Source organism: Puma concolor, unplaced genomic scaffold (genome assembly GCF_028749965.1).
Source record: "Puma concolor isolate L17-30 unplaced genomic scaffold, mPumCon1.1.hap2 unalloc_scaffold_83, whole genome shotgun sequence".
Lineage (NCBI taxonomy): Eukaryota > Metazoa > Chordata > Mammalia > Carnivora > Felidae > Puma > Puma concolor.
This window is the reverse complement of record NW_028240295.1, coordinates 71922-93715: the sequence shown is the minus strand read 5'-3', so window position 1 is coordinate 93715 and position 21794 is coordinate 71922. Positions and strand designations below refer to the sequence as shown.

General features: G+C 51.3%; 2 long non-coding RNA genes and 1 pseudogene across 11 annotated transcripts; 1 reads left to right on the top strand and 2 right to left on the bottom strand.

The window, feature by feature from the left end:
• LOC147570833 (pleckstrin homology domain-containing family M member 1-like) overlaps window positions 1–9824 on the bottom strand; it is a 48307-nt pseudogene extending 38483 nt beyond the window's left edge.
• Window positions 8449–19242, top strand: LOC147570831 (uncharacterized). Of its 10 annotated transcripts, XR_015247995.1 has the most exons (7): window positions 9841–9939; window positions 13031–13074; window positions 13411–13543; window positions 14497–14638; window positions 14736–15089; window positions 17015–17442; window positions 17554–18028. It is a non-coding gene; the product is annotated as an uncharacterized LOC147570831 (long non-coding RNA). The 10 variants fall into 10 exon arrangements; XR_015247994.1 differs by lacking the exon at window positions 9841–9939 and adding an exon at window positions 8449–8790 and having other exon boundaries at window positions 14497–15089; XR_015247999.1 differs by lacking the exon at window positions 17554–18028 and adding an exon at window positions 18463–19242 and having other exon boundaries at window positions 14497–15089.
• Window positions 11115–14500, bottom strand: LOC147570832 (uncharacterized). Its single transcript, XR_015248000.1, has 2 exons — window positions 14337–14500; window positions 11115–11495 (listed from the first exon to the last, which is right to left on the bottom strand). It is a non-coding gene; the product is annotated as an uncharacterized LOC147570832 (long non-coding RNA).
• Window positions 19243–21794: the final 2552 nt, after the last annotated feature.

Genomic DNA, 21794 nt, shown 5'->3' with positions numbered 1-21794 from the left:
TGCCACAGCCTCTTAGGATATAATACTTAGCATAGAGATGTTCAAACATTCCAAGGCAGGGTCAGCAAACCTCTTCTGTCAAGGGCCACTTAGTAAAGATTTTAGGCTTTGCAGGCCACACATTCTCTGTTCCAACTACCTAACTTTGCCACGGTGTGGCAAAAAAGCGGCTCCTGCTAAAGGCGACCAGCCAGGGGCCTGAGCAGCCCCAGGCCATTGCCTGTGCGCTGAGGGGCTCTTGAGGCTTGGTCTAACAATAACCCCTATCTCACCCATCTCCATTCTAGAACACAGAGCATCTCTGCTGCCTTCCCATAGAGCTGTAGAGGGAGAGCCCAGGGTCACCCACACTGAAGCTCCTCCCCAAAGCAAAGCCTCCCCTGCTGATCTCACTTGTGGGTGACAGCTTTCAGGAGGGGCCAGAAGACAGGCTGAGGCAGAGGCTTCTGGTGGGCGCTCTTCTTCCTTTTCCCTCCGGCCTCGGCTCGGATGTGCTTGGCATGCAGTCCGTGGATAAATACAGCCTCCAGGGCACTGCACATGGTGCTGGCATCTCCGTCTTCGCTAGTGACCACTGTGTCCGAGGACACGTACTGCTTCTGCAACGCCTTCACAGATCCCACTAGCTTCTTCTTGATGACCTAGTCAGTGTCAGACATAACACAGGCCTTTAGAAGATCCTGCGGTGACCCCTGGAAGGGAAGTGCTTATCACCAAATACACGCACACCCACACACGCCTCACGTCTACCTGTGGGTGTGTATACAGCAAAACTAGCACAAGCTAATCATAGAAAACAAAGATGGGTGCCTGGGTGGCTCAGTCGGTTGAGCGTCCGACTTCGGCTCAGGTCCTGATCTCACGGTTCATGGGTTCGAGCCCCACGTCGGGCTCTGTGCTGCCAGCTCAGAGCCTGGAGCCTGCTTTGGATTCTGTGTCTCCCTCTCTCTCTGCCCCTCCCCCACTTGCACACGCACACACGCGCTCTCTCTCTTTCTCTCAAAAATAGATAAACGTTGGAAAAAAATTTTAAAAAAAGAAAGAAAGAAAACAGAGACAAAGCATAGAGGAGAAAAGGAAAATTATGTACTTATACCCCCCAGAGATAGTTATTTTTTTGCAAAGATAGTTGTATGTTTTTCTTTTGTTTTGCTTTTTAAACCGAACTTCAGTGATTTGATAGCCATAGAAATCTTGTGTTTAAATACCGGCTCCATCATAGTTACAGGTGTGGGAGCCTGGGTGATCCATCTAGGGCAGGGGTGAAGCTTTCCACCTTGTTTAGGGGTCTACGATTCCATGAAGAGGCTACAAGTGCCACTTTAGAACCATAAAAACACCAAGAAAACAGGAGCATGGTCCACATTACGAAAGATCCTAGGGGCACCTGGGTGGCTCAGTCAGTTAAGCATCTGACTCTTGATTTCAGCTCAGGTCGTGATCTCACGGTTTCTGAGTTTGAGCTCCGTATCTGGCTCTGTGCTGACAGTGTGGAGCCTGCTTGAGATTCTCTCTCTCTCTCTCTCTCTCTCTCTCTCTCTCTCTCTCTCTCTCCCCCTCTCTGCCCCTCCTCTGCCCCTCCTCTGCTCATGCTCACTCTCCCTTTCAAAATAAATAAAATAAACGTTATTTATTTAAAAATATCTTTTTAATGTTTATTTTTGAGAGAGAGAGACAGAGAGAGAGACAGACAAAGTATGAGGGGGGGAGGGGCAGAGAGAGAGGAAGACACAGAATCCGAAGCAGGCTCCAGGCTCTGAGCTGTCAGCACAGAGCCTGATGCAGGGCTCGAACCCACGAGCCGTGAGATCATGACCTGAGCCGAAACAGGACGCTTAACTGACTGAGCCACCCAGGCGCCCCTAAAATAAATAAATAAACTTTAAAAAGAAAGAAAGAAAAAAGGAAAGATCCTTGACCTGGCAGTCAGAGGCAGATGTTAGTCTCAGCTCTGTTGGTCAACAGCTGGGTCACTGCAGACATTTCACTTAACCTCACTGAGCTTAATTTCCTCATCTGTTAAACGGAACGAATACTTCCTGACCTACAGCACAGGAGTTGGGGGGTGGGGGGGGGATTACTCTGAGGGCAGGACTTGCTTTTTTTTTTCATTCTTGCATCCTCAACACTTGGCCTGGTTCCTGACACATGTAAGTATTCCGTTAAGGTCTGTTACATAAATCAATTATAAAATACATATATGTAAAATCCTTTGGAAAGATAAAGACAGTTCTGTCATAATATAAGCATGTCAAAATACCTATGTTTTGGAAAAGGATTGGGAGGGAATACAGAAAACCTGGTTTGAACTGTTAGCTGATAGGATTATGGATAAATATTTTACTGTTTTATTTTTATCTTAGCCCAAACAGTTCATGTTAATGTTCTTAGAAAACTTGAATGTTCTTTTTTTCTTTAAAAAAAAAATTTTTTTTAATGTTTATGTATTTTTGAGACAGAGAGAGACAGAGCATGAACGGGGGAGGGTCAGAGAGAGAGGGAGACACAGAACCCGAAGCAGGCTCCAGGCTCTGAGCTGTCAGCACAGAGCCCGACGCGGGGCTCGAACTCATGGACCGTGAGATCATGACCTGAGCCGAAGTCGGACGCTCAACCGACTGCGCCACCCAGGCGCCCCTGTTCCTTTTTTCTTTATAACAGCTTTAATGAGACACAATTTACATTGCATAAAATTCACTCATTTAAACTATTCAGTTCAGTGATTTTTGGTATATTCACAGAATAGTGAAACTACAGCCACTACCTAATTTTAGGACATTTTCATTCTCTCAAAAAGGAACACTGTGCCCATGAGCAGTCACTCCTCTCTAGTCCCCTCTCCCTCGACCCCTAGCAACTACTAATCTACTTTCTGTCTTTATGGATTTGCCAATTCTGGACATTTTGTGTAAATGAAGTCATACAGTATGCAGTCTTTTGATGTTAGACATCTTTTCATATGACTTATGGGTCATATACTTCTTTCATTGTTTGCTTATTTGACTTGAGAGAGAGAGAGAGAGAGAGAGAGGCAAAGAGAGAGGGGGACAGAGGATTCAAAGTGGGCTAGGTGGTGACAGCAAACTCCCAAATCGTGAGATCATGACCTGAGCCAAATGGACGCTCAACCGTCTGAGCCACCCAGGCCACCCTAATGCCTTCTTTTCTTTTCTTTTTTTTTAATGTTTATTTATTTTTGAGAGACAGAGAGAGACAGCATGAGAGGGAGAGGGCAGAGAGAGAGAGAGGGAGACCCAGAATATGAAGCAACCTCCAGGCACTGAGCTGGCAGCACAGAGCCCGATGCGGGGCTCCAACCCATGAGCCGTGAGATCATGACCTGAGCCGAAGTCGGATGCTCAACCGACTGAGCCACCCAGCTGCCCCTTCTTTTAATGTTTACTTATTTTTGAGAGAGAGAGAGAGAGAATGTGCATACGTGTATGTGCCTGTGGGGGAGGGGGCAGAGACAGAGCGGACCGAGGATCCAAAGCAGGCTCTGCTCTGACAGCAGAGCGCCCAATGCAGGGCTTGACCTCACAAACTGTAAGACCATGAGCCGCTTACGATCATGACGCTTAACCGTGTGAGCCACCCAGGCGCCCCATATGTATGACTTCCTTTGAGAAATCCTTGGTCTTTAGGCAGCCCGTATTAAAATCCGTCGTTTTTTATCAATTCCCATTCCATCACCAAGAAGATGTTCTAGAAAGGGCAGGATCTCCTCAGAGCCTGCTTCTGCTATAACTCTTTCTCAACCCGAGGCCTCGCTTTCCAGACAGTACTCATTCATTTCAAAGTGAGGAAAACCAACGACATGGCTGTCCCGTGCCCCCTTCCCCACCCTTGAGCCTCTCCGACTGCCTACCGGGATGGCAGCCCGGGGGTCCAGTCCATTCTCCACCACCGAGAGCATTTCCGCTCACACTGCAGCTCCCTCGGAGAATCACATGACACCTGCAGAGACAGACGGCGGCGGCCAGATGAGCAGGTTCCAGCTCCCCACCCGCAGCCAATTCTCCCCCTCCCCCAGCAGGCAGCGGGTCAGCCCATCTTCCTCAAACTGCAATGCAAAGGCCTCTGAATTCAAAAGTAAAAGCCAAGAGTGGATTTTAAGGAAGGAAACAAGGGAAGAGAAGAAATCTGAGGGCTCGGATCTCAGGAGGTGGGGAATCCTATGTGCCATGGGTGGGTCCACCCTAATCAGGGCATGGAAAGGCCTCTGTATGCCACACCACACGCTGGCACAAAAAAGCAGGGAATGAAGGGCTGATTTGGATACAGAACTAAGGGTGCGAGGGGGATGCTGCCGCTGGAGGTGCCAAGAGCCCACATGGACCAGGAAGCAGGGGCTCACAATTCACATTCGGAGCCTCTGACTCCTGTGCCAGCCCCATGTCTGCCAGCTCGGCGGGGACAAGCACAACCGAAGGAAGTTTCCAAAGGGAGGGCCTCTTGCTACATAGCTGCTTCCCCTCCAGGCACGAGGGTCCAGCTGGAGCAGCACAGGGACACGCCTAAGGGAAACAACACGGGTTCGAATCTCGATTTGCCACTAACCACTTAGGCATGCTAGGTGGGGCACCACGGCAGACGTCTCAAATGGAGGTTATGAATGTGGAAAATGCCCAGCACAGGGCCTGACGGTACTAAGGATAAATGGTGTCTATTACCCCGGTTGGATGTGGCCAAGCCTTACAGGCAAAGGCCACTGTCTGAATGAGTCCGCTCAACTACCTGAAGTCAGTACACAGGTAAATCCCTCAGGGCACTGGCTCCCCCCCACCCCCCGGGGGTGGCTTAGGTCGGGGGTGGGGGGGGCCTCAACCTGAGCCTCGGGGGGGGGGGCTGTTGGCTCGCCTGGACCGCCCCAGCCACTTGGACGGACCAGGATTGGGTAGGCACATTCCCATCTAAACAGATCTCTAGTGACCACACTGCCGAGCATGGAGGGACACCAAAAAACAGGTCATCGCTGTCTCTGTTCTCAAAAACCGATGGCCCAAAGAAGTTATCAAATGGAGGCATGCTGAATGGATTTTGTACTGTTTACACACATTGCTTCATTCATTCCTTGGAACCACCCTAGGCGAGCTCTTTTATTATCCAGATCTAACAGATACGAAATCAAAGCTGACCCAGGTCAAGGAACTTCCCAAGATCCCAGGGCTGATCAGTGGCGGGCTCTACCACCTTCGGCCAGGATGACATCCACCCTTCTGGAAGAGGCAGGTGTGAGCTAGGGCTAAGGGGTGGCTGGGGAGGGGGCAGGGGAGTCTTGGGAGGAGGGCTCTTCGGCCGGGGGCCCAGGTGGCGGGATGCAAGGGAGCATCGGGTTGAGTCTGGCAGGAAAGGTTTACAGGCGAACAGCGAGGCATGGAGAACGGCAGGGTGGCCCTAAATGATGAAAGACGCTCTGATTCACCCCTGGCCTCTGGATCCGGCAGAGGGTGAACAGGACCCAGCGCCGACCTTCCTAAGTAAGGACATGCAAAGGGAGACAGGTGTGTGGAGGACGGGCCCCACGAAACCAGCTCTGGTCAGCGCACAACAGACTGACAGGAGGAACACTAGCCCCTGGCCACAGCCCATCACACTGTCTCTCCCTCCACCACTTTCCCAGCTCCTACCCACCGGGAATCCTCAGGACCCTTTGCTGGAGACCAGCTCCATGCTCTGGCCACCAGGGCACCGGGAGAAGGGGACGTACTACAGAGTCGGTCCTGAAACCGTGCCTGATCCTAGAGGCTGGGTTTCTTCAAGGCTACCCTACGCAGCCCTGCAGGCCAAGTTCAGGCTCTCTGGCTTTGAGACCCTGGCATCCAATCCCCTTTGGTAATTCCGGGGGCCTGCCCTTCTAGACAGAGCCTCAAGCCCTAAAACTGCCCTTCCCTCAGCCGGCCTCAAGGCTTGGGCCTCAGCAATCTGAAGAGGAGGACCATTGAGGCCTCATCAACTAATTAACTGAAAATAATATTCACTGGAGGGAGGGAGGCTTATCATTAAGTGGGTGTCCTGGCCAAGTCAGGATCTGCTGAAAAAACAAAGTAAACTGACACTGAGGTCAGAGCAGGGCCAGACAAGAGACAACTGGGACCTAAAACAGTGTCAGGAACGTCACAAAAGGACAACCGTGCAGAGAAACCTAGAAGAATGGCCACTTGACAATTCACAAAACAGAACTGAGACGTGGGGGTCAGGCCAAAGTTCCGGGCACATCTTTCTTTGCAGGAAACCAAAGCTCCCTACATAGGCCTGTCGGTGCTAGAACGCCTCAGGAAGGCAGGCAATGGCTCAGAGGCAGGACCACGACCATCTACGATGTGAGATCTCTGGGCTCTGGGTCTCCTGACTGCTAGGTCAGCACTCCAGCAGGCTCCTTGGGTGGGCCAGACCCCCATCTACCATGCTATGGGACTGGTTTCACTTTCTATCCTCAGAACTGTCTTCACTGACACCAAGAAGCAAACAAAAGAGGGGTGGGTCTTCAGGAGACCCAGAATAAAGAGAGCAAGTAGAGAGTTCAAACATCCCTGATACAGTTGAGCAGAAAAGGTGAGTGCCGTGTGCCTTTAGGAAACTCCTAAGCCACCCTTCGTCTACCTCTGCCCCTCGGTATCGGTTCACTCTGGCACAGGATCTCATTCTCTATCCTCATTTAATTCTTAAAACAATCCTGTGAGAGAAGGATGATTATCCCTCATTCACAGAAGAGAAAACTGAGGCTCAGTAGAAACACGCCTCAGGTGAGGGACAGAATTTTCTCATTCCAAGCTCTGTGCCTTTCGCCAGTTCATACTGTCCCAGGTCCTTGGTTCAAAGAGTTTCAGGCAAACTTATTATTCACAGACTCTTCAGAAGCTCCACCTTATCAAAGAAGGCCTAACACTGACAAGAAACAATCTTGCCCATCAGATCTGTGGCCCCACCTAGCTGACCACAGGTCCTTTCCATGGCAGCCAGGTTTCCGAGCTGTCCCTCCTCAAACGTTCCAACACACAGGAAGGAATCGTTGTGGTTGATTCTCTTCGTGATACTGCCTGGCCTTCTATAAACATCCAATTTCACTTCCTCAGGAGACTAAGGAAGAACGAAAAGAGGAGAAGGACTCAGATGAGACTTACATTAAAAGAAGAAATGGATAACCTGGCTTCACCACTTTCGAAACACTCCGTTCATCAGTAAACAGCAACCTCCTCTTCTGAGAGACTTCCCCGCCATCCGCGACAGCCTCGTCTCTACGGCCTGACTCCGATCCTGCACCTGGCTATGCACGACAACAGGCCGGTGTTTAAGCCCTCCAGCTGCTCTACCAGGTGATGAGTCAGGGTTTTCAGTTGGAAACAAATGACAAAGTTATCTTCTGATTCAGAAAGACAGCGGATACTTCAGACATGTGAGTGCTGAGTAAACAGCACCTCCTTCTACCTGAAGAAAGTCGGATTTCTAGACAAGAGCCCTGTGGGGGGTGGGATGGGTGTGTGTGTTGGGGGTGGGGTGGGGTTGGGCAACAAAGCAACTGAATATCAGCTGGAGGGCAAGCAACTTCTAGCTCGTGATTCCCAGTCCAAAGGCTAGTGGGGGAGGCCAGAAATGTGAAGTCTAGGAACACTGGGTATCTTTCTTTCCTCCCTCCCTCCTTCCATCCAACAACACCCATCTCTCCCATATTCTTGTCCCAGGTCCCTTAAGATTCTGGCAAGGACCAAACTCTGAGTGAATGAAAGCAGGACCTTTGCCTGACTCATTCACCATTGTATTTCTAATGCTTCAAACAGTGCACGGCACAGGGTGGTGCTCAAGAAATACTTGCTGAATGAACAGATGAGTAAAATAAAAAGGCTCAGACCGTTGCAGACCGTAAGAGGTTGAGGTATACAACTTTTCAGTGGTGGGGTCACTGTGGAACTCCTTCCATTACACCAAGCTGCCAACAGGCTGAAACCCTTCAGAGATCACACCTTCACGGAAGGGGACATTGAAGGTCAAAGGCCATCCGATTCTCGAAGGCGTGAGACTACAAATGCAAGCAAAGACAATGGGTCTTCTTTGGGGTCCTTTACAATGGCTGTCAAATGGCCAATCCTTCGGAGTTTGGTCACCAGAACTTAGAGGGGAGGTGCACCCCCAAATCCCAGGAGATTATAAATGTTAACAATGGAGCCTGGGTGCCTCAAGAATGTCTAGCTACTCTGAGATAACTTGACTCTCTGTGTTCATGGGTAATCAAAATGGTCAAAACTCAATGCTCCAGCACCTGCCAAAAGAGGAAGCAATTCAACAGCCTCCACGGAGGCCTCGGCGTCCCCAGGATCCACTCATCTCTACTCTTCACAACATGTAACGTCACCTCTGGCACATTCGGTAGCGGGACTAATCTACAACCAGTTCTGGCCAGGAGGGGCACTGGGTGAGGGTCCTTTCTAAGCGGCAGGGCAATACACATGGACATGATTCTGTGACCACAGCCAACCCCACACAGTGGAACCCCTGGAGTTTCTCCAGATCATCACCCAAAAGGAAGTGATAAGCTCCCACTGCCCCAGCTGAATGAGTAGCTGTCCCTCACCTTCCAGGTATTTGGATGATACCTACCATTCCAGCAGCCAACGCGAGTGATGTAATATGGATGCCAGGAACACAATCCTTAAGGACAGCTACAGGGGACCTGACATCCAGGAAAAGCACTTGACCCACGGGAGAAGGATCTCTACTCCTCCACACTTACTTACCATCTGAGGCCCTGCATCAATTGAGGTGTTCGGCAAGTGCCTGGCTCTGAGAAAGCAGGTGGGGTCGGCAGGGGACTGCACTAGGTTCTCAGATCAAATGGGGACCACATCAAGGGAAGAATGGGCGCAGAGTTGGGATGAAGAGTTGAAACGGGGATAGGAAGACGTCAGTCTAACAAGATTGGGTAGGGGTGGTGGGAACTAGGGCAGCAAGAGTTGGGGGGTGGTTTAGCAAAGACTCAGGAATGAAGTGTCCTCAGGCTGGCTGGGGATGGAAAGAAAGTACGGGGTGGGCTTGGAAGTTAGGGGTTGAGTGGGCGAGGACAAGAAGATACATACAAGACTTGAGATAGGGCTGAGATCAGAGTTATCAAGAAGAGGGGGGTAAGCGCAATAGGGCATCTACTGTGGTGGTAGGTATTAAATGAGTGGGGGGAGGTGGGTGTTTTGGCTGAGCAGACCTTGGGGGGCTGAGCAGGGGGGCTGGGATAAGAAAGCTGAGCCTGAAAAGGGGTAAGCCAGAAAGACGGGGAGGGGGGAGGGGGGGTTCGAGGAGGTCTGCGTGGAGCACTGGGATCGCCAAAGGGGTTGAGGGGTGAGAATGAGATGCGTCAGAGGGAGGCGGAGGGAAGTGGCTGTCCTAGGGGTTGGAAGTGGGCTGCCGTGGGGTCGAGTGTGGCTGCACTTACGCAAGACCAGTGGTGAAGGGGTGAGGGTAAGGGCTGGGCTCGGGTCACGGGTGAAGAAGAGGAAGGGGACGGGTCAGCACTGGCTGTTTGGGCTGAAGGCTCGGGTCCGAGTGGGGTAGGGTGCGGGGCTCAGGCGGGGAAGGGAAAAGGCTCTGAAGCAGGACAGTTTCAAAGCAACCAAGGGTTTGCGATCACGGACAGGGCTGGTGACCCATCGCCCGTTCTCGTCTCGGCCCCGCCGTCCCTTCTCACCCTCCTCGCCCTCTGACCCCTAACTCACCAGAGGGAGCGGGGACGGGGCGCGGGGCACTCCTGGCCACGGCAGCCCCTAAGCCTCCGACCAGGCGCTGCGGCCTCCCGGCCAGCGACAACAGGAAACGGCGCTCGCGGCGCCGGACGCCATCACGTTGGTTCGGCGTCCGGCCCCGCCCCCGGACCGCGGAGCCAATCGCAGGGCCGGCGGAGCCTCGGGGCGGGGCCACCGCTCGGGAAAGCCCAAGTCACCAGCCCCGGAGCAGGTGAGTGATCTGGGAGGCTGGGGACTCTGCGACCCGAGATGCGCACGAAGAGGCGAGGCCACCGGGGTAGCCCACCAGTGTCGGGCGGAACGTGTCCTACTGCCCGCCCCCAGAAGTGTCTGCGTCTCACTAGATCCCGGCCGCCTTCTGGGTTCATGACCTTGCCTGGGCACAGCACTATCTACCATTGAGGCTGTCTGTTGGCCTCCTGCCCGGAAGGTTCCCACTTGTAAAATCGGACCAATAACGTCTACCCTAGTTTTGCCTCCCTGAGGGCATCAGTGCAGTAGGTGCTTCCCGCCTGGTGGTTCTCAGGAAAAGCATACAGGTTTTGATCACCGCTGTCACCAAGGGAGCACCTTTAGGTACCCGTCAGCCCCCAGGCATGAAGCTTAAGGTTCTGGTTATTCTCATCTAGCCAGCAAGTTGTTTGTTTCCTTTACTTGGTAGAGTTGATATTTCTCTTTCACATGGACTCGGAACAGAAGGTCAAGAGTGTGTGTTGGTGGGGGTGGGGAGAGATGTCTTGTGCTTTGGACACTTCATACCTGCAGGCTTAGGTCAAATGGGATCTTAGGGCCTGAGTGTGGGGTGAGTAGTGGGGTGGAGAGGTACTGCTATCTGCAGGTTCAGGGGGACTTTGGGGGTGTCTACAGGGCTGGTCTGGGAACGGGACAGTTCTTGGAAGAAAGCTCCACTGATCTGGGCCAGGCTCTCCATCAGCCTTTCTGGGAAGGGGAGAAGAAGGGGTCCCAGTGCCTGTTTCCATTTATAAAACCAGCTGTTGAAGATGTGGCACCTGAGTGTGTGCGGGTTGCCCCTTCAATAATTCTCTCTCTAGGAGCGAGAACCACCTCTCCTCGATTTTAGACTAGATGAATCTGAGTACATTTAGTATGGTTAACAGTTGAACAGAAAGTTAGAAATAAGGACACGGAGGGATGCCGGGGTGGCTCGGTCGGTTAAGTGTCTGACTTCGGCTCAGGTCACAATCTCACAGTTGTGAGTTCCAGCCCTGCATTGGGCTCTGCGCTGACCGTGCAGAGCCTGCTTGGGATTCTCTCTCTCTCTCTCTCTCTCTCTCTCTCTCTCTCTGCCCCTCCCTCGCATGTGCTCTCCCTCTCAAAAGTAAATAAACATTAAAAATAAATAAATAAGGACACAGAAGCAAAGCATTATCTTAGCATTAAACAACTTGGAAAGTAAGGAATTTACTAGGAAATCCAGCTTCCTGGGCAAAAGGATAGTGTTTCTGGTTATAATTATAGCACATCAAGAGCATCAGTGTCTTGATACAAGCATGCCCTCCCCCAGATGGAGCCAGCAACATTCCTCAGTTCTTCCAATGAATTTGTACGCAGCCGCTGTCTGCAAAAGCTGTGGGAACCCCGCATGGTAATCTCTTGTCTATCTTTTCAGGAGCCCCCGTCTCCTGGTCTTCTCTTACTTCTCAGGCCTCTCGGCCCCTCTGCAAAGTCGACGGGCTTGTCTTCCTCTCTCCATCTTACTCTGGCGCACGTTTCCACCATTCATGGGCCACGAGTCCACCAGGTAGTCTGAGGCCGGAAAAAAAAAAAAATCTCCCATTACCCTGTTATTTGAGCAATAATAAAGGTACATGCAAAGTGCCATGGTGCCAGAGAAGAGGCCTGGAAGGTTATCCTGGCGGAAGCACCTTTTATCTGAGCCTTCCGGGTGGACACAGGAAAGGGCGATGCCGATGCCGGCGAAGAGACTGGTAGAGAAACGGCTGGTGGGTAGGAATGCAGACTGAGCTCAGGGGAGGGTGCACGGAGAGGTGGAGAGGAAGCTAGGAAGTAAGGCCAGAGTAAGAGGAGGGGGATCAGAATGGAAGGGGGAGATAAAGACAGATTGGGCAATGGGGAAAGGGAGGAGGCACAGACAGAGCTGGAGGCCAGCGCAGGAAGGGCTCAGACGCTCACAAAGGCACTGGTCTGTCAGAGTCAAGCACTAGGCATAGTCATTCAAAGCCAGGCAGGAGAACTGCAGGCATCTGAACTTCTCGGGGGTCTAAGGTGTCGATTCCTGAACCCCGCCCCTGCCCTGGAGAGTCACTCTGGGATGAGGCCCAAGCATTTAGCCTTGGCCCAGACCTTTTCTGTCTCTTGCCCTCCCACCCGTGGATCTGAAGGGTGAGAAAATGTGAGGATCTCTCTTTAACCTAGGAGCTGAAGGGCAAGGGATTTAACAGGTGTGGAAAACAGAGGCTCCTAGTTGCCAGATAGGAATTTTGATTTATCCTTAGCAACCACCCTGAAGGTAAGCACCATTGTTATGCCCATGGCATAGATGATAAAACAGGCTTAAGAGAGGTTAAGGAACTTGGGGGCCCAAGGCCATACAACTCATAATTACTACGGGTGGGATCCTCACCCAGCTCTGATTCTAGCTGGAGAACTAGCATAATTCAGTGGCCGAGCAAGTGGGCTTTGGAGCCAGGAATGCTTAGGTTTGAATACCGGCTCTACCCCATACCGTTTTCTAGGCCTTCCCTAAGACAGCGCGGGGCCCAGCACAACCCAGCAAGTGTGGGCCTGAGACCACTGCCACAGTCAGTGGTTTTCATAGGCCCCTCGAGATGGCACCAGAGATAGAAACTTCTAAGTTTGATTGGTGGTTAGAAAAGAGAAGTAAATCACAACACTCTGAGGCCCCTTCGCCTCAGGCAGAGGGGCCAGAGTGTGTGACTTCCGGGAAGTTCCCCAAACTATCTGAGCCTCAGTTCCTCATCTGTAAATTGGGGAAAATATCAGTTGCCGTGAGGATTAAAGAAGATAATATCCTCAGGACGGTTTCTGGTCTGAAGTAAGCACTTGAGGATAACTAGCTATATTATTATTATTATTATTATTATTATTATTATTATTACAGTTTTGGCTAATTTGTACCTACCCAGTCCAGTCAGATCTCCGTTTTCTAACTGGTCTTTGAGCACTGGAGTGAGAGCCTCTCTTGTTGGAACCCCAGATGTATCCTTACTTGGTCTCTGACCGAAATCATCTAAGTAGGACTAATGCCACCATTTCTTTTGAAACCGGAATAGGTAATGTTCTCATGGCTTCTGTTGCAGGAAGCTGGTTCCTCCCACTCTACTTGAAGAAATGGATTTAAAGGGTTCGTAAAAATGATTTGTCAATTCTATCTCAATGAAGTTGGACACAAATACAGCTTTGAGGTGCAGTTGACAAAAGAATGGACTCTGTAAGCCTCCCAAATGTTATCACACGTAGTTTACAGTTCAAATAGTACGAAATGAAATGGTGAGGAAACAGAATGACCCGCAGCAGCCTCTTGCCTCGACCATCCCCACCCTCCTGGGCCAGCTCACCAGTCCTCGGTCCTCCTTACCTCTCGCTGGGTCTTCGGGTGCTTATCTCCACCTGTCTTGTGTTTCTAGCTCTTAATTCTTCCATTTAAAAGATTTAAAAAAAAAATTTTTTTTTTTGAAAGAGAGAGAAGGAGAGAGAGAATCCCAAGCAGGCTCTGCACCGTCAACACAAAGCCCGATGCGGGGCTCGAACCCAAGAACCGTGAAATCGTGACCTGAGCTGACGTCAGACGCTCAACCGACTGAGCCACCCAGGTGCTCTGATTCATGCATTTTAGACACTGTCTGTGGACGTCCTGGCAACACAGGCAAGGAGTTAGGTCTTTAACACCCCCCACCCATTCCATTCTTGGGGTTTACTTTTGTCACTCTTGCCCCACGAGTGACAGTGGTTGCAGAATTGTGACTAGGCAAGTATTGTTCACCGCAGAGCTTACTCATGTAGTCCGATGGCACTCGTTTCTGTCCCCCGACCCCCCGGGGTTTAATTTCTTCTCCTTCTCTTTCTGTGCTGCCCGCCACGATCACTCCTCCACTCCGCTCCAGTGCTCTGGCATGACAGTTAGTGCCATTCCCCTCGGCTACCTCCTTGACCTGTCCTACGCTGCTGTCCTGGAACCTTCCTTCGCTGCTTCCTGGGCTGGGCTTTTCCTGGCTCCCTTCTCTTCTTGCTTTCTTCACTCTCTCTCTTAATCTGCAGTTAAGAATCCCTTTCTAATATTAAAAAATAGAATGGTCTTTGGACCTGCTCGTGATCGTAGGTATCCTTTCGATATCTATTAATTGGGACAAAAAATACAGAAAGACCAAAAGTTACTATGAAGGCACTCCTGCTCTTAAGTGAATTTGTGTTTTACTCGCAATAGCATCTATGAACGTGTGAAAGCCTGTTCAAAGTTTAGGCTTAGGGTTAGTTCAATCTAGCCTCAATGTCTGGTCTTCCATTTGTCACCTCACCCCCTCAACTTGCCGTGAGACAACCCCTCTCTTGACTTTCTATTCAGTTCCTGTGCCCTAGCAGAGACTTAAGTACTGGTTTAAGGCCCACCTTGCAGGTGCACGTGGCCATGGCTGGCCAATCAGGGTCTCCTCCTACCAGATACAGGGTCCAAGCAGACCAATCAGAGGCTTTTTGAAGACTGGCTTTCCTTTATGAGGCTTGCTCAACCTCAGTGGAGAGTTGGAGTTACTAACGACTATCTTTGCAGTCTTGGGGCATGCATCCTGAAGCCTGAAGCCATCATGGAGGAAAGCACAACTGAGGGACAGCTGCGGAGAGAATGACGTTTGAGCGCTAGATGCGGCCAGCTTTAAGATCTTAGGCTTCCCGGTTATGTGAGCCGATACACTGTATGACATTTTTGGTTTAAGCATATTTTAGTTGGATTTCTTTCACTTGGAGCATAAAGAGCGGCGACTGATACATTGTCTTTGCGAACTTGGGCAGGTTATACAAGCGGTGTGTACAGACTTGGACCGTGACAACGCAGCTCCCATTAGGTCCCCTGTGGCTGCCCTGTTATCAGCCTGAGCCTGAGACAGCTTGACGTGGAATAGTCCGTTTTAGGGTCTGGAGGAAACGACTTACCATGAGTCACTGCCCTAAAATATACTTTCTACCCACATGCCCGGTGCCTGGAATTCTGTGGTGATGGTGGCATTCCTTAGCGTCAACCATGGCTCTCTTCAAGCGGTTCTCCTTTGGAGTGTGGAGTCTGCGATATTAAACTTGTAGAAGTCCTTTCTTCTGGAGGTCCCTCTGGGAGGCAGTGGATCCAGGATGCGGTGTAGACAGACCTAGGTACACATCTCAGTTCCCAATGGCACGGTCCCTTTGCAGCTTTGGGGGCAAACACATAGCACTGTGTGCTGACCTTTAGGAGGTCAGTCTGTATTACATAAGGAATCCTATGCAGAGAGTGAAGAAATGGTCTCAGATTCACCCAGTAATATCCCCGAGTCAGCCCTGAGGGCAGGGTCTGGCACTAGGCGTTGGGAAGAGGAAGGAGATGTGATTCTTGTCTTGTCAGGGCTCCTGACCTAACAGAGAACTGCGGTTGAGTCTTCACATGGACGGACGCTATCTTTCACTCCGCGCCATTCGTAGGTGACGCCTAGAAGAGCAGGGCCACCGTGTCGTAGCCTCTAACCCACGACTCTGTCACATTCTGGGAGAGAGAATTATGGGCCCTCCCCGCAACCCCGCTCCTGCTGTGTCTCCTCGTGGCCACAGTGTACTTTCCCATCCCTGGCTTGGGGCTTGGGGCTGGTTCCGTGCTTAGGCTCGAAGAGGCTCCGTGCTTAGGCTCGAAGAGAGCAAGAGTGCTTGCTCTCTTCCGCTTCTCTTGGGTAGCCGCTGCCTCTTCAGCCTGGGTCCCGGCAGCAACGCAGGGAGACAGGACCAGCAGCGAGAAGCCGCGCCGATCCAGCCAGCAGGGCATTAAAGTACAGCGGTAACGGCCAACCTGTGAGAATCGGTTTCCCAGCCTCCTGAGTTTTGAGGATGGTTTATTAGTTAGCACTGTTGTGGCAAAAGATAACAGATACATGGACTCCCTCCGTTATCAGGTTACGTACAGGTTCAGCTGCTGCAGTAGAGACCCGACACAACAGTGGGTTAAGTGAATTTTTTTTAATTCTTTTTTTTTTAATCCTTTTTTTCGGGGGGGGGGAGTGCAGGCGGGGGAGGGGCAGAGAGAGTGGGGCAGAGGATCCAAAGCGGGCTCTGCGCTGACAGGCTGACAGCACAGAACCCGACGTGGGACTCAAACTCACGAACCGCGAGATCATGACCTGAGCTGAAGTTGGATGCTTAACCGACTGAGCCACCCAGGCGCCCTTTAATTCTTTTTGGTTTTAAGTGTTTATTTCTTTTTGAGATAGAGACAGAGATTGAGTGGGGGAAGGGCAGAGAGAGAGGGAGACACAGAGTCCGAAGCGGGCTCCAGGCTCTGAGCTGTCAGCACAGAGCCCGATGTGGGGCTTGAACCCACAAACGGTGAGATCCTGACCTGAGCTGAAGTCGGACACCTAACCGACTGAGCCATCCAGGCGCCCCAACAGTGGGTTAAATTAAAAAACAGCTTGGGGCGCCTGGGTGGCGCAGTCGGTTAAGCGTCCGACTTCAGCCAGGTCACGATCTCGCGGTCCGTGAGTTCGAGCCCCGCGTCGGGCTCTGGGCTGATGGCTCAGAGCCTGGAGCCTGGAGCCTGTTTCCGATTCTGTGTCTCCCTCTCTCTCTGCCCCTCCCCCGTTCATGCTCTGTCTCTCTCTGTCCCAAAAATAAATAAACGTTGAAAAAAAAAAAAACAAAAAAAAAACAGCTTCTTGGGGGCACCCGGGTGGCTCAGTCGGTCAGGTGTCTGACTTCGGCTCAGGTCATGATCTTGCCGTTCATGGGTTCGAGCCCTGGGTCGGGCTGTGTGCGGACGGCTCGGAGCCTGGAGCCTGCTTCACATTCTGTGTCTCCCTCTCTCTCTGCCCCTCCCCCGCTCATGCTCTGTCTCTGTCTCTCAAAAATGAGTCAACATTGAAAAGAAATTTTTTTAAGAAGCAGCTTCTTGATCTCTCATATGATAATCCGGTTAAGTACTGGATCTGGGGCTGGTTCGGTGGCTCTTATGTCAGGGAGCCAGGCTCCTTCTGTTTTCCTGCTCTACCACCCTGGGGTGTAGCCCTCATCCAGATGAGGCCTTTGTACTGTTGAAATCTTCATTTCCTCCACAGGGTGGCGCCAGACCGCTCTCTGCCACTGCCCTGGAACACAGGCAGCCTAAGCACCATTCCTGCCTCTGCTTCGGGCCTCGGGACTTTTCTTCTTCTTGAATGAGTGTGCTCCCGCCCCCCAGCTGGTGCTCCACGCCATCCCCCAGGTCTCAACAACATACCCCCACCAGGACCACAGGAGCCAGAGCTGGTCGTGCCTGGTGCTCCTCAGGACTGAGAGGCCCTGACCTCCGTGGGGGCAGGAGCCCGCCAGCATGACCAGTCGGGACTCCCAGGTTAAGAATCCAGTGGAGCCTCCTGGTCATCCTCAATCTGCTCTGCCCTTCGTCTCCCGCTCGCAGATCCCTGCTGACCTCCAGCCCTGAAGAAGCCGGAGAACCTCTGCTTCCCCCACCTCCCCGTCCGCCTTGTCCTACTTCAGTAGTTTGGTGAGCATAAAAAGGCCTGTCGAAGTGGTCCCTCTGTTTGGGGGATGGGCTCAGGAGGGGTGGGCATGTGGGTTCGGAGGGTGACAGATTCTTTCTCCAAATGCTCGCCAGGCTCCTCCGAGCCCTCTTCTTGATTCAACCTTGCTTGGCCTGTGAAGACTTGAACAACCACGGGCATGGTTGCTGGCAGCTCGTGGCCGCATCCCTAGTAGGACTCTAGCCTCCCTTAAAGTGCCTGCCTGCAAAACTCCCGGCTGTCTAAAGGATTGGCTGCTTAGTCCAGCCGACGCCTGAAGATCGGGCCCCTGTCTCCCAGCTTCTGTGAGAGGGCAGGAGCTTAACTCTGAGAAGTGTCAGCAAAGCCAGATGGGTCTCCTATGGGCCAGCGTCCCTTCCTGCTTTTTGTCATCTTTCACTTCTGATTATAGAGCCCCCACTCATTCCCTTCCCTAGTCCCTCATTCTCCCTGTGAAATACCCCATCACCTCTGTAATACTCCCAGTTGGGTGCCTGCTCACGATGAACCCTTTCCCCTACGGCACTGCAATACTATGTTACTGACTGAACTCTGTCTGGATTACTTTAAGTAGTGTCTGCTTTTGTTTATCTTCATCAGGGGAGGTGTGCGGGATCAGCCTTTTAATTTTTTTTTTTTAATATTTTGTTTTGAGAGAGAGGCAGGGTGCAAGCAGGGGGGTGGGGGAGGGCCAGAGAGCGAGGAAGACACAGACTCCAAAGCGGGCTCCAGGCTCCGAGCTGTCAGCACAGAGCCCGACGTGGGGCTCAAACCCAAGAACCGTGAGATCATGACCTGAGCCGAAGTCGGTCGCTCAACTGACTGAACCAGCCAGGTGCCCCAACAGCCTTTGAAATTAAATTATTTTCAGGATCAGCTTTTTAAGTAAGCATCCCAGGGATGTTTGCGTATAGAGGTCCAAAGGCTATATTTTGAGAAATCATGTTTCCCTGTGGAGATCTTTTCTCTGGCAGCCCTTTTGAATGGGGGCTATGTTTTCTCAGATACCGCATTGCCAATAGTCCATCCAGCTTTAATTCCAGTGAGAACGTTCCAGAGATGAAACTAAGAATCAACTCCAGGCGCTTCTCCAGTCACCTCTGGGAATGAGTGTATGTCGTCAGCATCCAGCACCTCACCTGCTGCCCAGCTAGAATGACACCTTTCAGGGTTTCTGACTTAGAAACACGACCACCAGGTTACTCCATGTGGACACCACCCCCCTTTTACAAAGCCTTTGAACACCCACCCATCAGGAGGGGTTTGCTGGATAATGTTGGTTGGCTCTTGACACCCATTTCTAGCCCCTTCTTTGCAGGTCCTGGAAACCCACGAACCATAGTTCACAGATTCCCTCGGCAACAGAATTCTGCCAATAAAGCGTACCTGTGTGAGATTTAGAAGGCGGGAAGGAGGCGGAAGCCATGCTTTTCTCCTCTGCAGCAGCAGACATGCAGGCTGAATGTTGGAGTCCATACTCCCCACCAGTCAGGCTTGGGGCCATGGGGCTGTAGTGACCCCAGCAGTGGCTTCCCGAAGTTTCCTGACTGAGTGGCAGCAGCAACTTTGAATCTATGGAAAGCAACTGTGGTAAAGTAACCTGAGAGCTAGTGGTGCGATTCCCCCCTGGCCCTGACCTTCACCACCGCGAGCCCCACCAGTGGTGAGCACCAATTGCTTGTATAACCTTTGCGTGTGTGTGTGTTTGAAATATCTAGAATGGTTTGTTTTCCTGGCTATGGTAGTTTTAAAATATGTTCACAAAACTGAGGGTTGACGGGGGGTGGGAGGGAGGGGAGGGTGGGTGATGGGTATCGAGGAGGGCACCTTTTGGGATGAGCACTGGGTGTTGTATGGAAACCAATTTGACAATAAATTTCATATATTGAAAAAATATAAAGATCTACTGAATGAGTGCTGGAAAAAAATAAAAAATAAAATATGTTCACAAATTCTTTGACTCTTCTCTTTATTTTAATTTTTTTTTAACGTTTATTTATTTTTGAGACAGAGACAGAGCATGAACGGGGGAGGGGCAGAGAGAGAGGGAGACACAGAATCCGAAGCAGGCTCCAGGCTCTGAGCCATCAGCCCAGAGCCTGACGCGGGGCTCGAACTCATGGACCGCGAGATCGTGACCTGAGTTGAAGCCAGACGCTTAACCAACTGAGCCACCCAGGCACCCCGACTCTTCTCTCTTTAAAAGGTGGGGTCTAAATTCCCACCCCTTGAATGGGAACTGGATTTAGTGACTAAGTCACTGCTAAATGCTGCTCTGTGCCGTCTGAGGTGAGGTCATAGGAAGGCTACCTTCTGTCATTTCTGTCTCTCTTTCTCAGCTCACTCACTCTGGAGGTACCCAGCCATCATGCTGTGAGGACATTCAGTCAAACAGCATGTGGGCAGGCTCATATGGCAAGGATCTGAGGCCTCCCTCCAACCCCCTTGACAGCCATGTTAAGTGAGTGAACCACCTTGGAAGTGGACCCTTCCGACTCAGTCAAGCCTTCAGGTGACTGCAGCCCTGTGGTATCTTGAGAATCTCACCAAAGACCCAGGGGCAGAAGTGCCCAAGCTATTCCCAAAAATTTGACTCAAAACTTTTGAGGAATGGGGAGCCTGGGTGGCTCAGTTGGTTGAGCGTCTGTCTGACTTTGGCTCAGGTCATGGTCTCACCATTCATGGCTTCGGGCCCCGCATTGGGCTCTGTGCTGACAGCTCAGAGCCTGGAGCCTGCTTCAGATCCTATGTCTCCCTCTCTGCCCCTCCCCTGCTTGTACTCTCTCTCTTGTTCTCTCTTCAAAATAAACATTAAAAAAGATGTTTTTTGAGGAATAAATGCTTATTGTTGTTTTAAAAAAATTTTTTTAAATGTTTATTTTGGAGAGAGCAAGAGACAGAGACATAGAGTGCGAGTGGAGGAGTGGCAGAGAGGGTCATAATCTCGTGGTTCATGGGTTCGAGCCCCGCATCGGGCTCTGTGCTGACAGCTCAGAGCCTGGAGCCTGCTTCACATTCTGTGTCTCCCTCTCTCTCTGCCCGCACGCTCTCTCTCTCTTTCTCTCAAAAATAAACATTAAAAAAATTAAAAGAGGGGCGCCTGGGTGGCGCAGTCGGTTGGGCGTCCGACTTCAGCCAGGTCACGATCTCGTGGTCCGTGAGTTCGAGCCCTGCGTCGGGCTCTGGGCTGATGGCTCAGAGCCTGGAGTCTGTTTCCGATTCTGTGTCTCCCTCTCTCTGCCCCTCCCCCGTTCATGCTCTGTCTCTCTCTGTCCCAAAAATAAATAAACGTTGAAAAAAAAAATTAAAAAAAAAATTAAAAGAAATATGGCAGGGTGGCATTTGAGACTAATAAGTATTGTGCAAATTTGAGGTAGTGTTATAGAAACAACATTTTCTAAGCTTCACTCTATGAACCACATTTGCGCTAATGGAAATATTCCAAAATAGGAGAATGGAGTTGCCTGGAATCCCGGCCCACACTTTGGGAAGCCCAACTATGCACAGATGGGTCTTCTTGGTTTCTCGTCAGCTCTGTCTCTGTGTCCACCTCTCTTATTCAAAAAGTCACCACCAGCCCCCGCTCCACCCAGCTCATTAAGGAGTTTGGGCTGGCATGAGGAATTTCTGCCCTTGTGACCTAAGAGTGACTACAGGGCCTGGTACTGCGCCTGGCTCAAAGCAGGTGCTCAACAAACAGTAGCTGCCACCATCCTCATCGTTCTAATTATTGATTCTTTGATGGTAACCATGGCTTAGACGTCTCTGTACCCCTGCACCCTGCAGCAGGGCAGTATAACCGTCAGCAGGCTTTGGAGTTAACAGGCCTGGATTAAACCCCTACCTGGCAGTTTTGGATTTGCGGCTTTGGGCACCTGAACAGGTTACCTACATCCTTTAAGCCCTGTCCCCTTATCTGCCAGATGGGGATAATAAAGTATGTTTTCACGGACTGTTGGGCGAAATTAAGACTGCAACACGCCCAACCCAGGCCTTGACACCAAGTAAGCAAATAGTGAACTAGCTGCTGCCGCTGCTTCCGATTACTGTTACTCTCTAGTCTTGTGCTTTCAACACAGTTATTTGTTGGCTCACTGAAGTCACCACACCGAGACAGACACTTGGGGGCCATTCTCACTAAAACGCTGGGGGAACGGGAGCAGGCACCCGGAGAACAGGTGTCCTTGCCCAGCAGCAGCAAACTAATAGAGCCGAAGAGGCACTGATGGGCCAATCACTCCGCTTGGAACCGTTCCTACCAACCCTGCCAAATCTGCTGGGCTGTGCCCCAGTCCTACTGTCCCCTCGGGGGACTCTGTTGGTGGCCAGCGGTTGG